At 48.6% G+C, this 16009-nt stretch overlaps 1 long non-coding RNA gene across 2 annotated transcripts; it reads left to right on the plus strand.

Annotated features, from left to right (window-relative positions):
• The first annotated feature begins 173 nt into the window (after window positions 1–173).
• On the plus strand, window positions 174–15383 carry LOC117064162. 2 transcript variants are annotated; one of them, XR_004429298.1, is made up of 3 exons: window positions 174–454; window positions 4079–4196; window positions 15188–15383. It is a non-coding gene; the product is annotated as an uncharacterized LOC117064162 (long non-coding RNA). The 2 variants fall into 2 exon arrangements; XR_004429297.1 differs by lacking the exon at window positions 15188–15383 and adding an exon at window positions 10492–11339 and having other exon boundaries at window positions 176–454.
• Window positions 15384–16009: the final 626 nt, after the last annotated feature.

Consider the following 16009-nt stretch of genomic DNA (forward strand, 5'->3'; position numbering starts at 1 on the left):
CACTGCCCGCCCCGCCCGTCGCAAAGCCCGGCCCCGCCCCTCTCTTCCCCGCCCCTTGGCGCTCCCGGCCCCACCCCGCACCCGTTGCTGCTTCTGGCCTCGCCCCGCGCCGTGCCCCGCCCCGTCCTGCACCGCCCCTCCCGCTCCCCTCTGCGCCCCACACCTGGCCCCGCCCCTCTGGGCTAGCCCTGAACACAAATCAGTGCCAAGCCTCGTCCCTCTTCGCTCCGCGCTTCAGCTTCAGCCCCGCCCCCCTGGGGCTGCATCACCCTCCGTGCTCGGGGCGGACCCAACCCTGCTCCGCCGTGCCCCGCCCCGCTGCGCGCGGAGTGGGCTTCAAGTCCAACTTCTCTGAGCCTCGAGCCCCGCCTCCCTCTAGTGGCGCCCGGCCGGTGTCCAAGTCCCGCCCCACCGCCCCGCGCTGAGACAGGCGCCACCCCCGGCTGGTGCTGAGGTCTGTCCTGCCGCGGAGGGCGGCCTGGGCCACCGCGGAGCTGGGAGGGAGGGGCTGGGAGCGGCGGTATTGGGGGTCCGGGGCAGCTACTGTCTGGGTGGACCCGTGCGGTGCGGTGCCGGCCCAGCCCTGGAGGTGCCGGGGGCGCGTCCAGACCGTCGATCCCCTTGCACGTGACGCCAGGCGTCCCGTCCTGGTCTGTGGCCGGCTTCGGGCTCGAGCGCCTGGGGCGGCCGGGCCAGCACCTTCCGACCGGTCGCTTTTTGTTCGCGGAGGCCGCTGGACGCCAGGCGTCGTTCTAGGCCTCGCAGGAGCTCAGACCGCCGAGCGCACAAGGCCGCAGTGTTCCCGCAGGCGGCCGCCCCGCGCGAGAGGTTTGGGTACAAACAAGCTCTCCTCCGCTAACCCCAAACACTGCGAGGACAGCGGCTGGGCTTTATAAACTCTTTACACCCAGAACTCGAATTTGGAGACGGAACTGTGATTGCGATGAGCCTCTGTAGTGAGGAATGACCTTTCCAACCTTGGATTCTCTTGCTGGCCCATGTAAACATAAATAGGAGGCATTTCCCGAAAGAGTGGCCGCGTGGTTTCCAAGGTTAATTTCCTAAGCTGCTCTGCCTGCCCCTTTTATAAAAGATGCTGACCCACGTAAAATTATTCTAGAGTGCACTTCGGAGTCTAGGAGAACAATGGGAGTTTGTACAAGAACCTTGATGGGGCATATTTTACACACTTAACCTAATAATGAAATTAAACGTTTTTGGTTTTTGAGTACTTTATGTTGAAACACCTTGTGGAGAAACTTTAAGCGTACCGTATAAGAGACAAAAAATACAAACGGGAGGAATTACAAACAGGAAATACAAACACGCAGATATGGGTACAACTTTAGGGACTCTGGACTCACCCAGTGCCCTAATCCTAGGGCTCAGAAAACGAGACCAATTGCCCTGCCTCCCACCATGCCAGTTTGGGGCAGCTAAGGGCGCACTCCCCTCCATCTTTTTTGTGTTCTTATGTATTTATGATGTTTAAGACAGAGGCCGGGCGTGGCGGCTTACGCCTGTAATCCTAGCACTTTGGGAGACGGAGGCAGGCAGATCACGAGGTCAAGAGATCGAGACCAGCCTGACCAACAAGGTGAAACCCCGTCTCTACTAAAAATACAAAAATAGCTGGGTGAGGTGGCGCTCCTGTAATCCCAGCTACTCGGGAGGCTGAGGCAGGAGAATCGCTTGAACCTGGGAGACGGAGGTTGCAGTGAGCTGAGATGGCGCCACTGCGCTCCAGCCTGGCGACAGAGAGAGACTCCGTCTCAAAAAAAAAAAAAAAGAGCAGGACTTTAGAATGCACTTAACACTGTGCTGTGAATGCCTTACTTTAAAAGAAATGCATTCTTTTGTCGATTTTCATGACAGGTTTTCATTAGCGATCACTTCCAACATCAAGCAGATAAAGTTAAGAAGTGGTAAAATGTCTCTTCCGCCTCTTGCCAGTTCTCCTTTCTGAACACCTCTCCCTCTGCTCCTGGTACTGTCACCCCATCTGGAAGCTCGGTTATATCTTTAGATAAACTTTCTTTTTTTTTTTTTTTTTGAGACGGAGTCTCGCTCTGTCGCCCAGGCTGGAGTGCAGTGGCCGGATCTCAGCTCACTGAAAGCTCCGCCTCCCGAGTTCCCGCCATTCTCCTGCCTCAGCCTCCCGAGTAGCTGGGACTACAGGCGCCGCCACCTCGCCCGGCTAGTTTTTTGTATTTTTAAGTAGAGACGGGGTTTCACCGTATTAGCCAGAATGGTCTCGATCTCCTGACCTCGTGATCCGCCCGTCTCGGCCTCCCAAAGTGGTGGGATTACAGGCTTGAGCCACCGCGCCCGGCCCCTAGATAAACTTTCATTATAGATCTCAGCTTATCTAAACATCTGGAAAAAGAGTTAACTTTCTTTCCGAAGGGGCATATCTTAAGGCGCGTAGTGTGGTTTTTAACAGCATGAGGCTTTGAAGCAGCCAGGTTTTCCTATAGTAAAATATTGGCCTCCCTTCTTCCTTATTGTGTGGATGTGAGCAAGTTAAAAATAACCGTTTTTGCCATTTGCTTTAACTGTAAAGTGGTCTTTGTAACCATTGTATGGGTTAATGTACTTGTGCTTGGAACATATGTGTTTTCTATTGTTATTATTAAAGACTGGTCATTGGCTGGGTGCGGTGGCTCAAGCCTGTAATCCCAGCACTTTGGGAGGCCGAGATGGGCGGATCACGAGGTCAGGAGATGGAGACCATCCTAGCTAACACGTTGAAACCCCGTCTCTACTAAAAAAAATACAAAAAACTAGCCGGGCGAGGTGGTGGACGCCTGTAGTCCCAGCTACTCGGGAGGCTGAGGCAGGAGAATGGTGTAAACCCGGGAGGCGGAGCTTGCAGTGAGCTGAGATCCGGCCACTGCACTCCAACCTGGGCGACAGAGCCAGACTCCGTCTCAAAAAAAAAAAAAAAAAAAAAGACTGGTCATTTATGCACCAGTGTGGGTGGCCTCAAGCAATCAGCATACCGCTTGGCACCTAATAGGTGCTTAATAGATATCTGTTCAGCTGGGTGTGGTGGCTCACGCCTGTAATACCAGAATTTGGGGAAGCCGACGTAGGAGGATCATCTGACGTCAGGAGTTCGAGACCAGCCTGGCCAACATGATGAAACCCTCGTCTCTACTAAAAATAAAAAATTAGCTGGGCATGGTGGTGCACACCTGTAATCCCAGCTGCTAGGGAGGCTGAGGCAGGAGAATTGCTTGAACCCTGGAGGCCGAGGTTGCAGTGAGCCAAGATTGCACCACTGCACTCCAGTCTGGGTGACATGAGCAAGACTCCATCTCAAAAAATAAAAATAAAAAATAAAAATAGGCCAAGCGCAGTGGCTCACGCCTGTAATCTCACCACTCTGGGAGGCAAAGGCGGGCAGATCACGAGGTCGACAGATCGAGACCATCCTGACCGACATGGTGAAAACCCAGTCTTTACTAAAAATACAAAAATTATCCAGGCGTGGTGGCAGGTACCTGTAATCCCAGCTACTCGGGATGATGAGGCAGGAGAATCCCTTGAACCTGAGAGGCGGAGGTTGTAGTGAGCTGAGATCATGCCACTGCACTTCAGCCTAGCAACAGAGTGAGACTCCATCTCAAAAAAAATTAATTAAAAAATTAAATAAAATAAAAATAGGCCGGGTGCGGTGGCTCAAGCCTGTAATCCCAGCACTTTGGGAGGCCGAGATGGGTGGATCACGAGGTCAGGAGATCGAGACCATCCTGGCTAACACAGTGAAACCCCGTCTCTACTAAAAATACAAAAAAACTAGCCGGGCCAGGTGGCGGGCGCCTGTAGTCCCAGCTACTCGGGAGGCTGAGGCAGGAGAATGGCGTGAACCGGGAGGCGGAGCTTGCAGTGAGCTGAGATCCGGCCACTGCACTCCAGTCCGGGCGACAGAGCGAGACTCCGCCTCAAAAAAAAAAAAAAATAAAAATAAAAATAAAAATAAAAATAAAAATAAAAATAAAAATAAAAATAAAAAATATCTGTTCGTTGTTGAATATTGAAATCCGTTTCCTTTTTTTTTTTTTTTTTTTGACAGGGTTTCACTCTATTGCCCAGGCTGAAGTGTGGTGGCACGATCATGGCTCATTGCAGTTTCAACCTCCTGGACTCAGGCTATCCTCCCACCTGAACCTCCCTACTAGATGGGCCTACAGGTACGGGCCCTATGTCCCGCTAATTTGTTTGTTTGTTTGTTTTAATTTAGTATTGTTTATTGAGCACTGCTGGCAAACAATTGGAAACAATTTCAGCATCCACCAGTAGAGGAACGGCTAAATAAATAACTAATTTCAATGAGGGGGTTGAAAGGAATTTGTTAGCACTATGGAACAACGTGGATTTATCTCTAACACATACTGTGAAGTAGAAAAGCAAGTTGCCAAATGGCACAAAAAGTGTGGTTCACAAGCTAAAAGTGCCAACTCCTCTCCCTCTCTATGTATGTGTATGTGTGTATTCTGAAAAAATAAAACTACCAAAAAAAGTAACAGTGGCAACTTTAGAGAGGGGCCATTGTTGCATAGATGCTGGGAAATGGAATTAGGGAGAATTAGGGATATAGAAAAAAATGATTTTAGCTTTATATGTAATACTTACAAAATTTAGGGCCGGGCGCAGTGACTCACACCTGTAATCCCAGCACTTTGCGAGGCGGAGGCAGGCGGATCACGAGGTCAGGAGATGGAGACCATCCTGGCTAACACAGTGAAACCCTGTCTCTACTAAAAATACAAAAAAATTAGCCAGGTGTGGTGGCGGAAGCCTATAGTCTCAGCTACTTGGAAGGCTAAGGCAGGCGAATGGTGTGAACCCAGGAGGCAGAGCTTGCAGTGAGCCCAGATAGCACCACTGCACTCCAGCCTCGGCAATAGAGTGAGACTCGGTCTCAAAAAAAAAAGAAGAAGAAGAAGAAGAAAATTTAGACTGGCCAACATGGTGAAACCCTGTTTCTATTAAAAGTACAAAAATTAACCAAGAGTGGTCGTGTGCGCCTGTGATGCCAGCTACTCTGGGAGGCTGAGGTCGGAGAATCGCTTGAACCTGGGGAGCAGAGCCTGCAGTGAACCGAGATCACGCCACTGCACTCCAGCTTGGGAGACAGAGCAAGACTCCATCTCAAAAAAAAAAAAAAAGAAAAGAAAATTTAGAGGAAAGAGGGTTCATACATTATTTTTGCAATTAAAAGTTGATTTCAAGCATTAAGCAACAATTATTATGATTTTACTCTAATGGGCCCAAATCCTGGTCAAAGAATCCCGGATCGACAAATGTGATCGATATCACTTGCATCTCAGCAGAAATGCCCCCAGTCAAATGGCAAAGAGCATCAACCCTTTTCCCATTTTAAAATATTCCTTGAAGGGCCCTCAATCTATATCAATGACCACCCAGACTGTCTACTCAGTCACCCAAAATATTAGACAACTGTTTGTACAATTCAATCCATATAAATAATTTTTTGTTACATAGATAATGGAGAAGCTATTTTGGCTTGGATCATTTGATAATTATCCACAGCCGCCTATTTTCCTTTGTGCCTATAAAAATCCAGATTTAGTTTATTAACTTCTGTCTTATATTTATTATAAGCCCCCTTAGTATAATTTTTTTTCTTCGTGTTTGATCTTCAATAATGAGAGAACAGCTGGCCACCATCTGCTGCCTAAAAAAAAGACATATATTTATTATATCCTTAGGAAGACTCCTAAATTACCCAGCTAATTTCTTTTTTTTTTTTTTTTTTGGAAGAAAGGGGGTTTCATCCTTGTTACCCAGGCTGGTCTCGAACTCCTGGGCTCAAAAGATCCACACCCCCTCCCCACCCCACCTTGGCCTCCCAGAGTACAAGGATTACAGAATTCAGCCACCACACCCAGCAGAAATCAGCTTTTTCTAACGAATAATGCGTATCACTCATGTGTCAATGATGACTCTCTGTGGAGATGTACAATACTCTTCCCCAGCTGGCCTCCAGGCCAGTCTGCACACTGTCTCCTTCAGAGTTCCTGGAAGCCACATGAACTTTCCTTAAGCCCCTAGAGCACTGGGCTCTGCTTTGAAAAACTATATCTTAACTACCCCTGCCCCCCACCCTAGGGCACAGCCTCTGGTGAGTGCTCTGGTCACGGGAAGGCCACATGCACAGTGCCTGGGTCAGGGCCCAAGAAGCCAGGGCAGTGGCAGTGAGAAGGTGAAAGGGGACTCAGGACAGTCAGGACAGACTTTATGTCCTTATTAATCTGAGAGTTCCCTTCCCTCATGTCCTTTATGGAAGAAAGCAGAGTCGAAATAAACAAAATGTCAGGCTGTGTTCTTTTCTTCCATCCACTTCTCTAGCTTCCCCAGGTTACCCTGAAATCTGATCTCATCTCAGCCAGGTGCAGTGGCTCATGCCTGTAATCCCAGAACTTTGGGAGGCTGAGGTGAGGCATGCGGATCACAAGGTCAGCAGTTCAAGACCAGCCTGGCCAACATGGTGAAATCCCGTCTCCACTAAAAATACAAAAATTAGCCAGGCATGGTGGCAGGCACCTGTAACCCCAGCTACTCCGGAGACTGAGTCAAGAGAATCGCTTGAGGCCGGGCGCGGTGGCTCAAGCCTGTAATCCCAGCACTTTGGGAGGCCGAGACGGGCGGATCACGAGGTCAGGAGATCGAGACCATCCTGGCTAACACAGTGAAACCCCGTCTCTACTAAAAATACAAAAACTAGCCGGGCGAGGTGGCGGGCGCCTGTAGTCCCAGCTACTCGGGAGGCTGAGGCAGGAGAATGGAGAATGGCGTAAACCCGGGAGGCGGAGCTTGCAGTGAGCTGAGATCCGGCCACTGCACTCCAGTCCGGGCGACAGAGCGAGACTCCGCCTCAAAAAAAAAAAAAAAAAAAAGAGAATCGCTTGAACCCGGGAGGCGGAGGTTGCAGTGAGCCAAGACCGTGCCATTGTATTTCAGCCTGGGCAACAGAGCGAGACTCCGTCTCAAAAAAAAAAAAGTCTAATCTTATTCTCCAGGGCCAAGACATGTGGACTTGGACATTTGAGGAGCTTTTTTGTTTTAGCTCATCTAAATCCCTAGAAGTTAGTGAGAATAATGTCTGACCATCCTTAAACTGAAGTATGGAAAATTCACATTAGAAGCTGAATTGTACCACCCCACCAAATTTATATACTGAATTTTGAATCTCAGAATGTACCTATATTTGTAGATAGAGCCTTTAAGGAGGTAGTTAAGTTAAATTGGGGTCGTCAGGGTTGGCCCTAATGTGACTGGTGTTCTTATGAAAAGAGGGAATTTGGACATAGGAAAACACCAGCAGTGCATGCACACAGTGGCAAGGCTACGTGGGGACCAGTGGGAAGGTGGCCATTGCAGGCCAAGGAGAAAGGCCTCAGAAGACACCAACTCTACTGACAACTTTTTTTTTTTTTAATTTTAGATTCAAAGGGTATATGTGCAGGTTCGTTAAAAGGGTATACTCTGTGATGCTGATGTTTGGGCTTCTAATGCTCCTGTAGCGCAAGCAGCAAACATAGTACCTAATAGGGAATTTTTCAACACTTGACTCCCTCCCACACTCCTTCCTTTTGGAATCCCCAGTGTCTATTGTCCCTATATTTGTGTCCATGAGTACCCAATATTTAGCTCCCACTTACAAGTGAGAACATGCAGATGTGTTTTTCTATTCCTGTGTTAATTTACTTAGGATAATCGCCTCCAGCTGCATCCATGTTGCTGCAAAGGACATGATTTCCTTCTTTTCATGGCTGTGTAGTGTTCCATGGTATTGATGTACCACATTTTATTTATTTATTTATTTTGAGACAAGATCTCCTGCGTTGCCCAGGCTAGAGTGCTGCAGCAAGACAATGGCTCACTGCAGCCTCGACCTCCCACCTGCCAGATTCAAATGGTCCTCCTGCCTCAGTTTCCCAAGTGGCTGAGACTACATGTCATCACACCTGGCTAATTTTTTCATTTTTTTCTAGAGACAGGGTCTTGCTATGTTGCCCAGGCTGGTTTTGAACTCCTGGGCTTAAGTAATCCACCTGCCTCGGCCTCCCAAAGTGCTGGGAGGAATGAGCTACCACGCCTGTGCACCACCCTGCCTGGCCTCCCATTATCTTTATCCAGCCTGCTGACACCTTGATGTTGAACATTCAGCCTCCAGAATGGCGAGAAAGTGCATTTCTGTTTTTAAGCTGCTTAGTCTGTGGTGCTTTGTTACACAGCCGCAGCAAACTGATACGGTTGGACCTAAGGAGGTTTGTCTTGGGCATCAGCACACTAAGGGTTATGAGGCACTCTTCTCAGCCTAGCGACCTTGAAGAAGGCAGCAAGGAGTGCAAAGCACTCTAGGAACAGAAAATCAGTGCCAACCCTCCTGTTCCCCAACCCAGCCAAACTGCTCAGGGTCACTGATGCGATAACTGGAGTCAGCCAGCACCACAGCTTTTCACTAAACTAAGTCATAGATGATTACAAGAAATGCTCTGCATTTAACTATCACCCAACACTGTGCACAGCCCCACAGCCACGAACAATTCTGGGAGTCTTTGCTAAGCGATAGATATAAAAAAAAAATCTGCTGGGTTCTTTCTACGTATTTATTTCCACTAATATAACTAGAGATGCCTTTTTTTCTACTCTGGAAAATCCTCCCAAGTCATTATTTCCCACTGAGGAAGGGCTTAATGTGCTGGTCATTCCTCTTCCTTCTGAGTATAACACAGTACCAGATACTCCTGAGAATTCACATGGTATACTCTGGCTTTCAAAACTTTGCAAACTTTTTTGGGATTCGTATTTCTTCTTTGCTCGGTACTTCAGTCGCTCCTTATGGGGATTCTATGCCTGTGGATCCCACATTCATAGATCCTGGAAACTATGAAATTGTACTTCAACAATTGGTGTTAGCTTCCATCTGTTAAAAACCCTATCCTGCAAGGCCTTGGTCCTAAAAGAGAATTTCCAGTATTTCTTTTTTTTTTTTGAGAGGGAGTCTCACTCTATCACCCAGGCTGTAGTGCAGTGGCTTGATCTCAGCTCGCTGCAAGCTCCACCTTCCGGGTTCACGCCATTCTCCTGCCTCAGTCTCCTGAGTAGCTGGGACTACAGGCACCCGCCACTGTGCCCGGTTAATTTTTATTTTTTGTATTTTCAGTAGAGACGGGGTTTCACCATGGTCTCGATCTGCTGACCTCGTGATCCGCCCGCCTCGGCCTCCCAAAGTGGTGGGATTACAGGCGTGAGCCACAACGCCCAGCTTTTTTTTTTTTCTGAGACAGAGTCTCTCTCTGTCACCAGGCTGGAGTGCAGTGGCGTGATCTCAGCTCACTACAACCTCCACCTCCCAGGTTCAAGCCATTCTCCTGCCTCAGCCTCCCGAGTAGCTGGGACTACAGGTGTCTGCCGCCACACCCAGCTAATTTTTTGTATGTTTAGTAGACATGGGGTTTCACCATGTTGGCCAGGATAGTCTCGATCTCTTGACCTCATGATTGGCCACCTCAGCCTCCCAAAGTGCTGGGATTACAGGCGTAAGCCACCTCTCCCAGCTGATTTTCCAGTATCTTTAATCCCATGCACCTGAAATTCTCCATGACCCTTGAATTGAAATTAACGATGCTAGCCTAGCAGATGGTTATTTTGTAATCCACACGCAGTTGTACAACCTGTAACTGTCTTCATTTACCCACAACCAAACTTCCTTTTCTCAGCTCCCTTCCTGCCTGATAGCAGAAAACTCAGCCTACTTACTTCCAGACAACTCAGATGTGTTAGTGATTTTTAGACATTTCAGGTTTAAAATTCACTCAATTCGGGCCTGCGAGGTGGTTTATGCCTGTGATCCCAGCACTTTGGGAGGCCGAGGTGGGTGGATCACTTGAGACCAGGAGTTTGAGGCCAGTCTGGCAAACACAGTGAAACCTCATCTCTACTAAAAATACAAAAATTAGGTCGAGCGTAGTGGCTCAGGCCTGTAATCCCAGCACTTTGGAAGGCCGAGGTAGACGGATCACCTGAGGTCAAGAGTTCAAGACCAGCTTGACCAACATGGTGAAACCCCATCTCTACCAAAAATACAAAATTAGCCGGGCGAGGTGGCACATGCCTGTAATCCCAGCTACTTGGGTGGCTAAGGCAGGAGAATTGCTTGAACCCGGGAGCTGGAGGTGCAGTGAACTGAGATCACGCCATTGCACTCCAGCCTGGGCAACAAAAGGGAAACTCCGTCTACAAAAAAAAAAAAAAAAAAAAAAAAGATTAGGCCGGCAAGCATGTAATCGCAGCTACTCCGGAGGCTGAGGCACGAGAACCACTTGAAATCGGGACACGGAGGTTGCATGTGCAGAGATGGCGCCACTACACTCTGCACTCCAGCCTGGGCGACAGAGCAAGACTCTGTCTCAACAAATAAAATAAAATGCAGTCAGTTCCTCTTTTTCCTCGCAGGTCCCTGCCCCTCAGCCCCTGCTGTGTCCTGCCCCTGCGGATGCTGAGACTGAACGTTCCTGTTCTGGCCCAGTTCTGCTGGCCTCTCCTGAGTGGCCCCTGACACCCTGGTCTCTTCTGTCCAGGAGGCCCCCTGGGCTTGCCACACTCCTTGGGGCGCCGCGGCCGTAGGTCCGTGGAGACCCCGCTCCGCTGGGCCTGGACATTGTCTTAGGCTGCCGCGCCACTCCCCCATGCAGGGGTCCTGGGGAGGCAAACCAGGAGCTTGCCTGTTTCCAAGACCTGCGGGAAAGGGGCCCGGGCCCTACACGTTTCCAGGAAAAGTCATCTTACGGCACAACCCTCACCCCCACCTCTGCCTCTGCAGGAGGGGAGTGCGCGTGGGCCTGGACGTTCACCCGGCCTGGGATCTAATTCTCCCGCCTGCTTTGCCGCGCTCTGGCCTCGCCCCGTCATCCGCTCCGCGCTTCCGTCTACGGGGCGGAAGAGACACAGGCTCTGCTGCTGCGTCTCTAGTTTTTTCCTATAGTTTTAAGTTCGAGGCAAAATTAAGGGGAAAGTACATATGCCCCTTGCCCTATCCGTATTATTTCTTTTTAAATTGCATTATTTCGTTTGTCAGCATTAACCCAAGGAGAAATGCTTTGTTCTCAGTTCTTAAGAAAAATGCCAACCCCACTCCCACTTTCAGGGTAATTTACGCCTCAAATCTCACTGCCTGCACGAGGAAGCTTCCTGGGATTGAATATAAATGGAGGTGGAAATATACTGACAAATTCTCCTGCCTGCCTGTTTTGTTTGTTTGTTTTGCGTGATTTTTGGTTTTTGCAGACAGGGTCTCCATATGTTTCCCAGGCTGGTTTCTTTTTCTTTTTTTTTTTTTTTTTTCTTTTGAGACGGAGTCTCGCTCTGTCGCCCAGGCTGGAGTGCTGTGGCCGGATCTCAGCTCACTGCAAGCTCCGCCTCCCGGGTTCACGCCATTCTCCTGCCTCCGCCTCCCGAGTAGCTGGGACTACAGGCGCCGCCACCGCGCCCGGCTAGATTTTTGTATTTTTTTAGTAGAGATGGGGTTTCACCATGTTAGCCAGGATGGTCTCGATCTCCTGACCTCGTGATCCGCCCGTCTCGGCCTCCCAAAGTGCTGGGATTACAGGCTTGAGCCACCGCGCCCGGCCTAGAAATGGAATTCTTAATGAGATTCTGTGTTTACCAGCTTTCTTCTACCAGCTATATATTCATGAAAGATATATGGCAAATTTCCTCTCTCTCTGTCTCCTGTCCTCTACACGCACACACACACAGACACACACAAAGAGTATTTTCTATTCTTCTATTTATTCATTGCACATTGGTCTTTGGTGGTTAGGGAAACAAGAAGGGAAAGTGAGATGCAGGATTCTATATTATCATCACTCATTTCATTGTTGGCCCTGCACACTAAGGCAGGCACCACCCAGGGTCCCAGATTGAGTTAGAAGTGTGACTGGACAGAAAAAAATACTATGTAGAATACAAAAGATGACAAGGCTGCTGGGTGGGCCTAGCAACAGATTGTCGTTAGAATGGACTTGGAAATTAGTTTGCAGCATCCGGGGAAAAAAACAGATGAGAGATGCAGAATTTAGTCGGGTAACATTGTCAGATCAGTCATTGTCGTATCAGAGTAGGAAGAAAATGAAAATAATGCCGAAGTCTATTAGGTTCAGAAGTCTTGGGCAGAAACCTTCTCTGAATTGAGAGCCACTGTTCTCCGAGGGGATGAGCCTCTTATCCCTGGGAGGATGTAGAATCAAGCAAAGACATACTAAAGAGACTCCAACTCACATGCTTACTATCTCCATGTTAAGGAACTATCTGTATACAGTTGGTAGGTCCTAAGGGGTTCTTACAGATAAGTTTTGTAATTGAAGTTAAAATATGTAATTGAATGTGTGGGGTTTGTTCCTTTTGTTGTTTTAGAGATAAGGTCTCATTCTGTCCCTAAGGCTGGAGTGCAGAGGCTGCAGCCAACTCCTTGGCCCAAGCGATTCACCCACTTCAGCCCTCCAAGTAGCTGGCACTACAGGTGTTTACCACCACCTCCAACTAATTTTTAAATTATTTGTAGAGACAGGGTCACCAACTGCTGGACTCAAGTGACCCTCCCACCTCACCTCCCGAAGTACTGGGATTACAGGTCTGAGCCACCACACCTGGCCAGATTTGTGATTTTAAGATGAAATTTTACTAAAACATTTAAATTAAATTAAATGTTAAAACATTTAGGGACGGGCGCGTTGGCTCAAGCCTGTCATCCCAGCACTTTGGGAGGCCGAGACGGGTGGATCACGAGGTCAGGAGATCGAGACCATCCTGGCTAACACGGTGAAACCCCGTCTCTACTAAAAAATACAAAAAAAAATCTAGCCGGGCGAGGTGGCAGGCGCCTGTAGTCCCAGCTACTCGGGAGGCTGAGGCAGGAGAATGGCGTGAACCCAGGAGGCGGAGCTTGCAGTGAGCCAGATCGCGCCACTGCACTCCAGCCCGGGCGACAGAGGGAGACTCCGTCTCAAAAAAAAAAAAAAAAAAAAAATTTAAGTGAGGCCAGACGCAGTGGCTCATGCTTGTAATCCCAGCACTTTGGGAGCTCGAGGAGGGCAGATCACCTGAGGTCAGGAGTTCAAGATCAAACCTCATCTCTACTAAATGAGGTTCAAAACCTCATCTCTACTAAAAATAAAAAATAAAAATAAATTAGCCAGGCATGGTGGTGCACGCCTGTAATCCCAGCTACTCGGGAGGCTGAGGCAGGAGAATCACTTGAGCCCTTGAAGTGGAGGTTGCAGTGAGCTGAGATTGCGCCACTGCTCTCCAGCCTGGGCAACAGAGTGAGACTCTGTCTCAAAAACAGAAACTAGCTTTTAAATGACCTTAAGTTCACCATATTAATGCATTTAATTTGTAATTATAAATGTTCTTTAAAAATTTTTGGCCAGGTGCTCACACCTGTAATCTCAGCACTTTGGGAGGCCAAGGCCAGAGAATCGCTTGAGCTCAGGAGTTAGAAACCAGCGTGGGTGACATGTCTCTATTTATTAAAAAAAAAAATTAAAGGCCGGGCGCGGTGGCTCAAGCCTGTAATCCTAGCACTTTGGGAGGCCGAGACGGGCGGATCACGAGGTCAGGAGATCGAGACCATCCTGACTAACACGGTGAAACCCCGACTCTACTAAAAACTACAAAAAACTAGCCGGGCGAGGTGGCGGCGCCTGTAGTCCCAGCTACTCGGGAGGCTGAGGCAGGAGAATGGCGTGAACCCGGAGGCGGAGCTTGCAGTGAGCTGAGATCCGGCCACAGCACTCCAGCCTGGGTGACAGCGCGAGACTCCGTCTCAAAAAAAAAAAAAAAAAAAAAAAAAAATTAATAATTTAAAACTTGGAAGCGTTTTGTCTAAGTGAGATGATTGAAGTGCTTAAAAATTATTAAATATATAAAAGCAATTTAATATGTTAAAGCACATGTAACAATATTTGCAAATAATCAAATTATTAAAATCCCTATTAAAAGTGATTGTTGCCGGGCGCGGTGGCTCACGCCTGTGGTCCCAGCACTTTGGGAGGCCAAGGCGGGCGGATCACGAGGTCAGGAGATCAAGACCATCCTGGCTAACACGGTGAAACCCCGTCTCTACTAAAAATACAAAAAATTAGCCTGGCTTGGTGGTGCGTGCCTGTAGTCCCAGCTACTCAGAGGCTGAGGCAGGAGAATGGCGTGAACCCAGGAGGCGGAGCTTACAGTGAGCCGAGATGGTGCCACTGCACTCCAGCCTGGGTGACAAAGCGAGACTGTCTCAAAATAAATAAATAAATAAAAATAAATAAATAAAAGTGATTGTTCGCCAGGCATGGTGGCACACGCCTGTAATCCCAGCACTTTGGGAGGCTGAGGCGGGTGGATCATCTGAGGTCAGGAGTTCTAGACCAGCCTGGCCAACATGGTGAAACCCCGTCTCCACTAAAAATACAAAAAATTAGCCGGGCATGGTGGTGGGCACCTGCAGTCCCAGCTACTCAGGAGGCTGAGGCAGGAGAATGACGTGAACCCGGGAAGCAAAGGCTACACTGAGCCAAGATCGTGCCACTGCACTGCAGCCTGGGAGACAGAGAGAGACTCCATCTCAAAAAAAAAAAAAAATTGATATAAGGTCTCACTCTGCCACACAGGCTGGAGAGCAGTGGGTTCACTGCAGCCTTGACCTTTTGGGCTTAGGTGATCCTCCCGCCCCAGCCTCCCAAGTAGCTAGGACTACAGGTGGACACCACCACACCCAGCTAATTTTTGTATTTTTTTTGTAGGGTCGGGGTTTCACTATGTTGCCCAGGCTGGTCTTGAACTCCTGGGCTCAAGCAAAATGCCCTCCTTGGCCTCCCAAAGTGCTGGGATGACAGGCATGAGCCGCCACGCCCAACCAATTGTTAAAATTTGCTAAAAGGAATATGAATGAAGTGGTACTAAAAACTCTTTTAAAATCAGATATTAATTTTTAAGACCAAAGCATCTCCGAATGATTTTTCCTCTGCACAGAAAAACATCCTCAAGGATACTGGAAAATGTACTGACTCCTAAAACTCTCCCAAGTGTATTTCTCTGGGAGTGGTGGTAGTAGGGGGACCGTCACTGAGGCAGAGAACTGAGTATATTTTATTTCTATTTATAGGAGAGTTCTACTGAAGCTGTTAACTTCTGAAGTCAATTCTACTTTTTCCATATTTGGAAACAAAACCCTCTGTGTGTTCAAGAGCATCATTCTCAAGTCATCTACATTCCAGAGCTGAATTCACCTTTTGTTTGGCTATTTGCAACGATTTCTAACATTTCTAACAAATGACGTACATAAACCCTAAGATTGCTCACATTTTAGGCTTCTTATTTCACATGTGTGCAGCTTTATATTAATATTAACTTTGTGCGGCCAGGCGCGGTGGCTCAAGCCTGTAATCCCAGCACTTTGGGAGGCCGAGACGGGCGGATCACGAGGTCAGGAGATCGAGACCATCCTGGCTAACATGGTGAAACCCCGTCTCTACTAAAAATACAAAAAACTAGCCGGGCGACATGGCGGGCGCCTGTAGTCCCAGCTGCTTGGGAGGCTGAGGCAGGAGAATGGCATAACCCGGGAGGCGGAGCTTGCAGTGAGCTGAGACCCGCCACTGCACTCCAGCCTGGGCGGCAGAGCGAGACTCCGTCTCAAAAAAAAAAAAAAAAAAAATTAACTTTGTGTTCCTATAAAAATGTTTTGCTTACAACAAGGCCTGTTTCCTAGCATTCTGAATAGTTTGGTGATGAAGGGTGAAGACTTTTGGAAAAAGCGCAAAAAGAGAAAGGGAGAACAGTCCCTGCATCTCAGTAGAATGAACAAGGAGATGCATTCTGAGGCAACAGTGTCAAGGTTAAGCCAGAGTATGAACACTGAGGGGTCAGCATCCTCCCAGCAGGAGGTGCATCACCAGAGCTAGCCAGGGGCCTCCTGTCATGGCTA

Source organism: Trachypithecus francoisi, unplaced genomic scaffold, assembly GCF_009764315.1.
Source record: "Trachypithecus francoisi isolate TF-2019V2 unplaced genomic scaffold, Tfra_2.0 Lachesis_group19, whole genome shotgun sequence".
In the NCBI taxonomy this organism is placed as follows: domain Eukaryota; kingdom Metazoa; phylum Chordata; class Mammalia; order Primates; family Cercopithecidae; genus Trachypithecus; species Trachypithecus francoisi.